The sequence below is a fragment of the Lagopus muta genome, chromosome 2 (genome assembly GCF_023343835.1).
Source record: "Lagopus muta isolate bLagMut1 chromosome 2, bLagMut1 primary, whole genome shotgun sequence".
NCBI lineage: Eukaryota > Metazoa > Chordata > Aves > Galliformes > Phasianidae > Lagopus > Lagopus muta.
This window is the reverse complement of record NC_064434.1, coordinates 43,530,536-43,541,951: the sequence shown is the minus strand read 5'-3', so window position 1 is coordinate 43,541,951 and position 11,416 is coordinate 43,530,536. Positions and strand designations below refer to the sequence as shown.

Here is an 11,416-nt window from a genome sequence, read left to right as displayed (position 1 = left end):
ACAACAGGAATCATTTCTTTATGACAGATCCCTGGCACTAACACTGTTCAGTTTAGTACTGCCATGTGTTCAGCCCACTGCACCAGAGCACTGCTTTTATGGAACCATTTCCACTGGTCACCAGACCATGTGTTTGTCTGCAGCCACATCACTGCCATTTTCAAGCAACCAAAATGCCTGCACACACAAGCCAAAATCTATGCTCCCTGTGTATGTGCACCTACAGATTCAGAAACGTTTGCAGCCTGTCACCTGCTGTTTATGCATGCTTCTAGCATGAGGGACATGACAGTGCAGGGTGGGAGATGCTTGCAATTTGGTCACATCGTGGTTCAGTTTGGGTTACACAAAAGAGAAAAAACTGTGCAACAATCAGGGATGCAAGGAGGATTACAGGCATCAGGTGAGATAGCTGTTTTAATTCAACTTCTCAGCCTTTTTTAGGCTGAACAAAATGAGCTCCAGGACAGGTCTTCAGCATAGAATCATAGAATCCGCAGGTTGGAAAAGACCTTAAAGATCATCAAGTCCAACCGTGACCTAACCATACTAACCCTAACTAACAACCCTCCACTAAATCATGTCCCTGAACGTACTGAAGCGCAGAACAAATTACAAGACATTTTCTGCCAAGACAGACCAGTGCATTTGGATTTTGTTTTTGCTTATTTTCTTGTTGTAACATCACACAGTTTCAACTCCATCTGTGACTGCAGTGCTGAAAGAACAATAGAACGCAGAACACTTGCAGCTAGAATCATCCAAGTTTTAGCTTCCACAAGTCCTCTTTGCAACCCACAGAGCAGGGTCTGTCAGTAACAGGAGTCAGAAATGCAAAGAAGTTGGCCAGGTGGGCATACCACACTGGTACACTTTGTGGCCTAAGAGTACCAAGCATGCACCTTTCTTTAAACCACCATGATCACTTGAGACCTTCCATTCACAGCAGTCCTTCAGGATCAAAACCAGACAAATCTCCAGCTGATGGGATGTGTTACATGAGGCAGAGCTCAGGAAAAAAGCAGCATGGAGCTGTCAGGGGAAGGGGTTAGGAAGAGGTTCTTCAGAAGAAGGCAGCGGGCACAGAAACAGGCTGCCCTGGGCAGTGGGCACAACCCCGAGTGTCGGAGTTCAAGAAGCGTTTGGACAAAGCTCTCAGACACACATTTGACTTCCGCGTAGTCTTGTGCGGAGCCAAGAGCTAGACTCGATGCTGCCTGTGGGTCCCTTTCAACTTGGGGCCTTCTGTCACTCCACGAAGGTCCATGCGCTACACCACGGAGGCCATGGGGAGGCACTGGATGTCACTCAGAGCAACGCAAAGGTACTTTAAGGTAACCCCTCCCCCAAACAGTCGCACGAGTAGTTGCAACGCAAGCTGCAGCCCTTTCGCCCTCCGTCTAAGAGGTTTTCCGACGTGTCTTATCACAGAACTCCTACAGTCGGCGAGCCCACCGCCTCAGGCCTCAACGCTCACTGCGCCAACGCCCCACGCTTAACCCCCGCGCTCCAGCGTCCCCCCAAGCGAGCCAACGCCGCCGCGGATCAGCGGGGAGCGCGGGAAGGAGCGGTGGGAGGCTGACCGCTTTTCCTCACGCGGGGCCACTCCGGCAGGTGCGGGGAGCTGCTCACCTCCCCTCAGCACCGGCCGCCCACTGACGAACGCGGCCTGACAGGCGCGGCCCCCAGCAGCCCCCCTGCTCCGCCAACCGCCGCCCCCGCTGACATCACCGAGCTGGATTTAAATAGCTCCACAGCCCCGTGCCTCCCGGATACAGCGCTCCCCATTGGCGGAGCGGGCAGCCAATGGCACCGCTTCGCGACGCGCTCTCCACCAATGGCCGCCGCGCGCCTCCCCTGTCGCTAAGGGAGGGAAATACAGCGCGGGGCGCGGGCTGTCAGGTGCGCCCGGCACGCCGCCCGCCCGCCGGTGCGGCAGCCGCGGGCGGGAAGCGGGGAGATGGTTGTTTTGTTGGTTGTTTTTTTTCCTTCTTTCCCTTAATCCTTCCGCATGTCCTCCCCTCCCCTCCCACCCTCCGCTTTTTTTTTTTCCGTTTAACTTTTTTTTTTTTTTTTTTTTTTTTTTTTCCTGCTGGCTGAGGGAGGGAGGGGGTCTGCTGACAGCGGAGATTTTGCGCGTGGGGCCACGGCAGCCGCGCCCGTGGCTTCCCCCCCACGCCTCACCCCGCGCCGAGGGGAGCCACGGGGCTGACGAGCGGCCACGGAGGACGCCTGCGGCCGCCGGGGAGCTCCGCCGCCCTGAGCCGGAGCGGGCCGGGACGGGCTGCCCGGCCGCCGCAGCCGAGGAGGTAACGCCGCTGTGGGAGCTGCCGGAAGCGGGAGGCACAGCGGCCGCTTCCCGCCCTTCCCGCCGCCGTGAGAGGAGCGCCCGCGGAGCCCGCCCTGAGGGCCGAGCGCTGCGCCGGGCCCCGAGCTGAGGGCTGTGGAGAGGATCCCGCCCGCCTGGCTGGTAGCGGGCTCCCAGAGAGAGTGTCTGCCCTGCCGGCACAGCAGTGCGTAAAACATTTCTCCTTCCTGCTTCTCCCTGCGCATTTCTGTGGCTTGTCTCGTCCCCCTACCAACGGTGTCTTCACACACTACCTAAACATCCCACATTCCTCAGTGCGCACCTCATAAGGCAGCGAGCAGAGCGGGGCTGAGGCAGTTGGGGATTTCATCATGGATTCTGGCTGTGCTGTGCTGTGGGAGGAGATGCTGAACTTTGTGCCTCCTCGCTGCTCGTCTCCCCCTTCATCCCCAAACCCAGAGCAGGGCTTACGTCACAGTTCTGTGGGGAGATGTTTTTCTGAGATAAAAATTTCTATGCGACCAGAAACATTATTGTAGGAGAAGCTGTGAATACACTGGAGAGGCCCTGGTAAAATAAAATAAAATAAAAATCTGAAGAACGCCCCCCAAAAAAACCTTGAAATAGGAAATCTGAAGTGCATGCCATTTATGTCTTGGTGATATAATGAAGTTTGTGTTAGGGTTTCTTTTACTGTGGGAAAGGGGAGAGTGCAATGAGAAATCTTCCTTTCCCCCCTGCATCCCCCCCCCCGTATCCCTCTCCCTCCTCCCCCCCGTATTTCTGTTTCCCCCTTACCTGCTCTCCCAATCGGTGAGGATGAGGATTATGAAGTCTTGTTTCCCTTCTGTTGTTGCAGGATGCCTTGGGTGATTCAGAAATGAGCAGTGGGAGTGCTTGGTGATTTTCACAGGAGGAAGACAGCAGCCAGCAAGGCCCCGGCTCCCTGCCATCTTGAGCCCTTCCTGGTGATTTGCAGCAGCACAGATAAGTACGGAGCACTGAGGACTGAAGTCAGCGTTTGGACCTGACTTTATTTTAGTATAAATGACCACATGAGATTCATACCAATGAAGATATAGGAGTAAAATAGCAGAAGTACATAAATGCCTCTTCTAAAAGTGCAGTTTCGAGTATTTAAGGTTAATGAGATAGATAGAAAAGAGTCCTCTTCACGTGTGTTTATGTTTACATGTCCTAACAGAAAGTGACGCATTATCTTACATACCAGGTGTGTTTTGGATGAATCTCTATCACCCTATTGATATCAGGGGAACTGAATTGATTTAAATTAGTGAAGGAACTAACCCAGCTAAGTTTTAAATAATTGCAATAATATTCTCTGTCTCTTTCAGTCAGATTTGCCCTTCGTGTTTAGTTGTTTCATAATCCTGCAGCTCTCCATTTCATCTTTACAAGACCAGAATCTCTATTTTCCTGTGAACAGGGAAAAAAACCCACCACCGTAAAAGGCAGTCCTTTTATATTCCAATCTTTATTTCCTTGTTTAAATAAACTTAGGGCACAAAAGCTCATCCTGTTTTGTTTTTTTTTTTAAATAGGCCAATTTAGTTTCATTTACTTACACCGATATTTTATACAGCAAAAAGCTCTCAGAAGGAGAACGTGTTCAATGCACCAGAACCCTTTTAGGGTTTTGATAAAAGGCATGATATCACGAGTAACATCTCCACTTCTGTTATTTTTTTTTATATAGTAGCAACAAGATTGAATCACCATTTTTAGCTATTCTTCAGCAGAACTCGTAATCTATCAATGTGTCAGCTCAACAGCAGTTTTCTCTTCACACTAATGTGAACCAGAAGGTCCAGCTATCGTAGATTTTGACAATTTTATCTGAGATTGCATACATTGCAGAATTTTGAAGAAAATGAATTGTAGGACCTACTGTGTTTTTCTAAGCACGTACAAAACGTAAAACACGTCCTCGAAAACATTTTAAACTCATTTTACAGGATCACATTCCTAAGTTAGGTGTTTCATAAGCGTTAGGTTATAAGCACTCTGAAATAACAAGTGTAAAATCATATGTGGGTCCCCATATCTTTTTAAATGTCTCAGATTGCCCTCTATGTTGTTACATAATGCACCATAAAGAAATACATGCCTTCATTCTCTTTAAATCGCTCTGGCATGGATAGTGCTAAGCCTTCCTTCAAGTCCTTGTTATGCAAGTCCTTGCTACTGTTAATAGCTGTCAGCTCAGCGTGGTTAGTTAAAAAACAAGGTAACCACAGTTTTTGTGAAGCTCATTGCATTGCTGGAATTCACACTGACTCAGTTCCAGGTGCTTTGTTCCCTTTCTCAGCTATAAATTGAATTATTATGAGCAAACAGGTTTTTCTCCATTAGAAGAAAGTCCCATTCATTCCACTGCATCACAAGCTAATCTGCTTTTTGTTTAGTTGTGCCTATAAGTGTATTGTGTTATGAGTATCTGGATGTACTTCTGCAGTGTTAAATTGCAGTGAAATAGACCAGAATACAGTAATATTTTGAAAGTTTGTAAAAAAATAAAAATAAAAAAAAATGCAGACATATAACTAAGTTCTGAAAAATACCTAGCACAGTAAAAATTCATGACCAGTCTAACAGTTATTAGGTAACAAATAATCCATATAGGCACTAAGCAATATTATGTAAAGTGAAATCTGTGTTACACAGTATAAGCAGCATTCAAGTGAAATTCAGGCAATGTGTAAAGAACAGAAAAAAATAATTTTTACAGCTATGATGTTACAATTTTCTGTATTTCTTTACTTGGGAAGTGGAATTTTCCTCATCCTTTTGTAAAGGCACAGAATTAATAACAAGCACTTTAAAGAATCAGGTGCTTTGCCTGCTATTTGCTCTTTTATTTTTCCCCTCTGTCAAACTGATCATTTGCGGAAGAAAATCAGGAGAAACCGAGAAGGGTTTGCCAGTATCTTGGAGATCTTTCCAAGTAGCCTCTTCTTTAACAAGGCCTCAGATTTAAAGATACTGAAACAGGAATATCTCAACATTCATAATACTGCCTACATTAAGAAAAATTTTGCTCTCAGTTTATACTCGTGTGGGTATGCAGGTAGCAATTCAGTCAAGCATCACCAGGAAAGGACACTTCTTTCATATTCTAGTAACTGATCTATTAGTTTAACAATCCTCTGTGTCATTTTCCCTATTTTTTTTTTCCTTTTTGTTACTCTTGGAAATTTGGGGTGCTAGCTTATTTGTTGCTTTCCCTTCTCCTGCTAGCACCCATTTTAAAAGGCTCAGCTCTATTCTGCTCAGGTTGTGTTCTGACACATGGAAAATTTTTATATTCTTTTTGCAAGCAGTAGGGTGGTGAGAGAGAGGTCTGCACTATAAAATAGCAAACCTACTAAACTGTACTCAGTGGGAGATTAAATAAGAAAGAAGAGAATGGCCGAGGCAAGTCGTTTGTCGCAGGTGTTCATGCAGTCCTGTTTTTGGTTTTAAGCTGGATTCATCAAACGTGCTAAAGAGTAATTTTTGCCTGATATGAAGTTTCTATCCAAGGAGACCAAGTGGGTTCAGTTTAAACTGTGATTTGAAAATGTAAGGAAATGTTACCAGTCAGACACAGGAAAGTCGGGCTGTTTTTACAATCTTAATTCAATAGTAAGCAAAATGTATCGGAATTAAATTGCTGTGTAATGTAGTTACATTAGTTACAAAATCCCTTTGTGTACTAAGTACAAATATTTTACCATAACTGTCAGAATTCCATAGATGATAAAGGGTGCTTATGCTGTCAGAGGGTAAGCATGAAATGCCGACGTGATAACGTCTGATACCCAAATGGTGTATGCTGCTTTTGCAGTATTTCCTAAGTTTACAACGGAACTTCAGTAATAAAACTTAGTGAAAATGCATGAGATAAGCATGAATGTAATACGTGTTGGTTTTTATTTTTTAGATAGGCTGGTTATCGTATTTAATAGAGTAGAACACAAATGAGAAGGCCCAGAAATAAAAGCACTTTAAAAAGGGGATTTTGAAAAATTCACCATGTCAAACTCTTTCTTAGTTCTTACTAGTTTCTATCTCTTTTAACATATTTTCCCCTTTTTAAAGTTCATTTCTGTCTCTATTCGGTCAAAAATTCTGCACCCTTTTCCCAAAAGGGGAAGCATGCTATGGTTACAAATGCCTTCTGTTGATTGAAGCAGAATGATTTTTTTTCTTTTCCCAAATGAATATATATGTATGAATTTGCTAAACTTTTCCAGCTATGTTTACGTATGTTATTTCTGAGAAATGATGAGGGATGCCCGACTTACTGCAGCATACTACGATGTAGTAACTGTAGTCGAGCATTTTTCTTATTTGTAATCAAATATACAGAATTGTCAGCGTATTTGCTTTTAAGTACCTGGAAGCTGAATTAGAAACAGGATTTTTAATACAATGAATTTGACATTTCAGTCTGCGCTTGCTTTTTTCTTTTCTAAATGAGCGCTGATTATCAGAAAAATCGAGGCTTACATAATCATGCCATACATTTTTCTGCTCTTCTTTCTCTTCCTCCACTTTAGCCATCATTTCCCTCTGAAAAATGAAAATTTTTGAATAGAGAATTACTATGACATACTAATTATATACACATTTTCATGGGACTGCATAACCAGGCTATTTGTATGTATTTAGTAAAAGAAGGCCGTCAACAAAATATTACAACCTTGAGATGGCTAAACTTTAAAATTACAGTAATCATTAAATACAGCATTATCTTGTTGATGTGCCTGTCTGTGTACCACTGAGTCATTTTTCTTCCCTTGGAGAAGAAGGGTGCTTCTATTTATTCCTTCTTCAAGATAACAGAAATAAGAACGTCCTACCCCATTTTTTTTTTAATCGTCACAAAGCTGATTCTCCTTCATAAAGAAGCTGGTTTTAATATTCAGTTTTCAGAGGATGAGAAGCAATTGCTGTGGACAAATATATAGCAAATGAATTGAAGCTCTGTCCTGCTAGAACAATTACAAATTGAATTAATTACAAAGAACAATATTAAAATTTTAGCTAAATATGTTAACATGAACTCCTGCCCATAGGTGGCAGTCAGCTTTCACTATAGTAGAGATGCCAAACTTTTGGCTCATGATATTCATACTTATGCTGATGTAATTTTAATGGAGCATGCATATGTGTGTGTACAGAAGTATGCAGATCTCTGCATTGGGAGAGTGGGGAGAGGTAAAATTAACCCCCAGATTAATTATTGAGTATGAGTATTCTTTTACTATATACAAGCAAAGTAAATTCTCATTTTTTTGAGAGAAGTTCCAAGCAAAAACACACAATTTTTTATCAGTCTTGCTGATACTCACCTAAAAGAAGTAAAGAACACTCAGAAATGAGCAAACTTGCCTCTGCAAATTGAGTGGAAAGGCAAGTATGTGGCCAGCCTTAGACAGCATGACCTCATGCTATGCCCAGTCCTCCAAGCTACATTCCTATTTCATAGTTCTTTGTCTGTAAATTACAGAAGTGCTGGAATGATGATGTTGTATCCCAGAAATCCCAGCAATACATTTGGCAGATCCAGAAAAGATACTGGGAGCGAATGCATCCTCTCTGACATGGAGAGCTAGCAGCCTGCAATTCTCTTTCCCTTTGCAGAGCTTCCTTAGACACCCGTGGCAGCACTGCACAAGGGGAAGATGCTGCCAATGAGAGCAAAGACCCACTCAATTTTGCACTCAGCTTTTTTAGGGCTTTACATGGTTTATGAGTATTTCCTTTTGCAATGGAACTAAAGAGGCACTTGAGACCCCACCAAAACTGAAGGGGATAGAAGAAGCTAATAAGGTCTCAGTTTAAACCAAACAGAACTGGTGAAACTACATGTGACATACTAAGACAACAGAGCTCTCATGCGAAAGGAAGGCTGAAAATTAAAATTCCTGAGGAGGTAAAATCATATTCTTTTTACTGTTACAGCTACACTAGGGTACTTCTTAAAGATTAATCTAATTATACGTCAAGGTAGCCCACTGTATGCATTTCACAGAGGTCAGGAAGTAGCATTTTAAAAAATGAAAAGTGTGAAAAATATACAATTATTTGTTGCTACCAGAGTGTTCTACTGCTATGCAAGATTAAGGGCTCAGAATTGAACAGAATGGTGCAGTATTATTAAAACAGAAGGCCTGATTCTCCTTTTGCAAAAAAGGCAACTATACACACTGTTGTATAAGCTGAAGCAGTCGGTCTGATTTCATAGTTGAACAGGGTATTTTGAAGTGTATGCAACCATTACATGGCTAATTAGATACTTGCATATGCACAGCCCCATTTGCTCCCCCAACTACAATAATTATGAGGATTGCACTCCACGTTAATTTACACTCTTGTGTAACAGAATTGAATACAAGATAGCAGGTGGTGATAAACTGGCTGGTGGCAAATGTGTAAATTTGATATGCATTTTGAAAATCAAAGCTTTCATACTCAGTGCTGATCTTGACATGGAAAAGATGGGTGAAGAACTCCTCAGCCATCAATTCTGATCCCAGCTATTGCAGACAGCCATGTTGTACTGTGCCAGTTATCTGCAGAGGTATCAAACTCCATCTTGAAAGTACCTTTGTCATAAGGTTGCTCCTAATTTCCATTCCTCTAAATGGTTACAGAGTTCTGATAACAAGTAGTCAAAATCAGCTGATGCCCTTGTGTTCTGTAAACATCTTTGAATTCAGTGTAAATAACCTTTCTCTCTCCCTAAGGATAAAGCCCCTTCGATCTGTCACTCCTTGGGCATTCATAGATTGCTTTATTTTCACTGTTGACTGCCATAACCTTGTCAGCCTCAACTTTGCCCAAACAGCAGTGCTACACCTGACACAGAAGAGGATGCCTTTCCCCAGCCAATCTTTTAACCTTTCTTTGCACCTTTTACACTTGCAATAAATCTTTTTTAAGATGCAAGATTAGAAGTATGCATAGTACTCCATAGAAAATCTTCTCAGGATCTTTTGAGTAGCATTAACACCTTCCTATCCCTGCTGGAACTAATATTTTGATATTTAAAAACTCAAGTTATTCTTTGCAGACCTGCATGCTATCAGTGTCTCAAAGGCCTTAAGGACTGATTGAGACACCTGCTTTACTTTTTTTTTTCTTTTTATGGATACTGATAGCAAAATTCTTGTTATTCATTCCTAGTTTACAACCTTGAACTTTACACCATTACTGGTATTGCATGACAAGGGTGTCAAAAGACTTTTTATAAGAAGGGTGTCATCAGTTTCATCCAGGCCTCAGGCTTCCTGTGAGTTTTCTAGCACGTCCAGATTTGTTCTCTACCCTTTGCACAGCTATGGACGTGAGATAGTACACGCACCTGATATAGCGCAGGGCCTTGCAGACGAGCTAGCTTGGCTCATGAAGCAGAGTTGCCTCTAGTATTACATTACCTCAGGCACATCACAGTATGTTATTTCAGGTAAGTCTTCAGAAAGTCGTGCAGTACTTCTGACTCAGTGCCATACCCTGGCTTCATTTGACAGCTCTGGGAGCAAGAGACCAAATTTTGAAGGTTTTTCCTCCAGAATCAACAGAGATGGACTTTATTTTGCATTGTATTTTTCCTGTTGAACTTGTACTTTGATCTCCAGTTTACAGGTTATGCCTGTAAGAGTGAAGGTGGATCAGGATGCACAAGAGTTAAGCGGCACTCTTGAATAACTTGTAAAAACATGAATTATATTACGCTAGAGAATTTTGTCTGTTGTTCATAAAACAAAGGGCAGAAAACTCATATTATAAGCCTGATTCAGTGTCCTGGAACTTGGCACACACCAAACCCAGCAAAAGCTCCTAAGCGTGTTATTTCCATTGTAAAGATAAACCCCACTGGTCAAGTTTTCTTAGCTGCAGTGCATGCACAGAAATATATCAAACAGAATTAGGTTTTGTGCTCTTAGTTGTATGAAATTCCCCCTTTGCTAACAGTGCCTGAGATTTATGTCACCACCTGATCATACACTTAATTCCTACGTTAAGGTACTCAGTGAAAATAGTTAATAGTCTATCTAGGATCGTTCTCTAAGGAAGTCCAATAGAAGCCTGCCATTAGCTTGATAGTTCTTCAAAACCACTTGACAGACTTCCATTCGTTATTAGGGTTCATTTAGTAGTTGCTATCATCCGTGGCTGATTATTTTTTTTCAAACTAATATGCTAAAAATATTTCCCTGAAATCTGGTCAGATTAGGTCAACTTGTTGCCTTGATGTGGAAAGGTAGGTTATTTATTTTTTTATTTTTATTTTTTAATGTTTGGCTAATGTGGCATAATCAATTCTTAGGAAAGCTTTGTGACATTTTTCTTATTTTACATCGATCCTCTTTTATCCTATGCTTCCTTGATCCAATTTCTTGATGGGCAGTCTCAGTTTTTCTGGTTTTGTTTTGCTTTTCCCTAATATTGTGAATCAGTAGCTTTGGTTACATCTAAAATGCTATTTGAGATGGCTGCTTTTCTACTTGGATGCGAAGACTTATCTATGCAAGTTTTCCCACTCAGAAATTAAGAAAGTGGAAATAGGACTAATTTTTTGTGGTTTCACCTCTATCTGAAGGATTCACAGAGATGCTCACTCACAGAGATGGTGGTGAAATATGGATTTGCTTGGAAATTTGAGCATGTAGCTGAAAAGGCCAACAAAAATGAAGGCCTCTAAATCCTGCGGTTTGCTATGCCGGGATTTTTGTACTGCACTTCTAGTCCAGCCAAGGGCTGGTCATATATTGGAGATTTTATAAGTCTTCAAAAGAAAGTGAGCATGGCTACATGGCTGTAAGATTGCATCAAGTTAAAAATAAAACATTTTATAAAAACCTTCAGTTACATCCAAGAGAAGAAAACAGAAAAAAACATCTATCTGATGGGCTATATATACATGTATGTAAAAACAGGATGAAATGCATCGAAAGATGGGCTTGAGAAAACTTTTATTAGCCAACATGGTACATAGTTTAGCCATGGCTCTAGAGAAAGTTAAAGGTAACTACACTTTTAGACTTGTACAAAATCACTGTACAAATGAGTAAGTGTAACTCTGGGAAAGAAACAAGC

General features: G+C 42.1%; 1 long non-coding RNA gene across 1 annotated transcript; it reads left to right on the top strand.

Moving 5' to 3' along the window:
* The first annotated feature begins 1,893 nt into the window (after positions 1 to 1,893).
* Positions 1,894 to 3,843, top strand: LOC125689903 (uncharacterized). The gene is made up of 2 exons (XR_007375448.1): positions 1,894 to 2,513; positions 3,168 to 3,843. It is a non-coding gene; the product is annotated as an uncharacterized LOC125689903 (long non-coding RNA).
* The last annotated feature ends 7,573 nt before the right edge of the window (positions 3,844 to 11,416 follow it).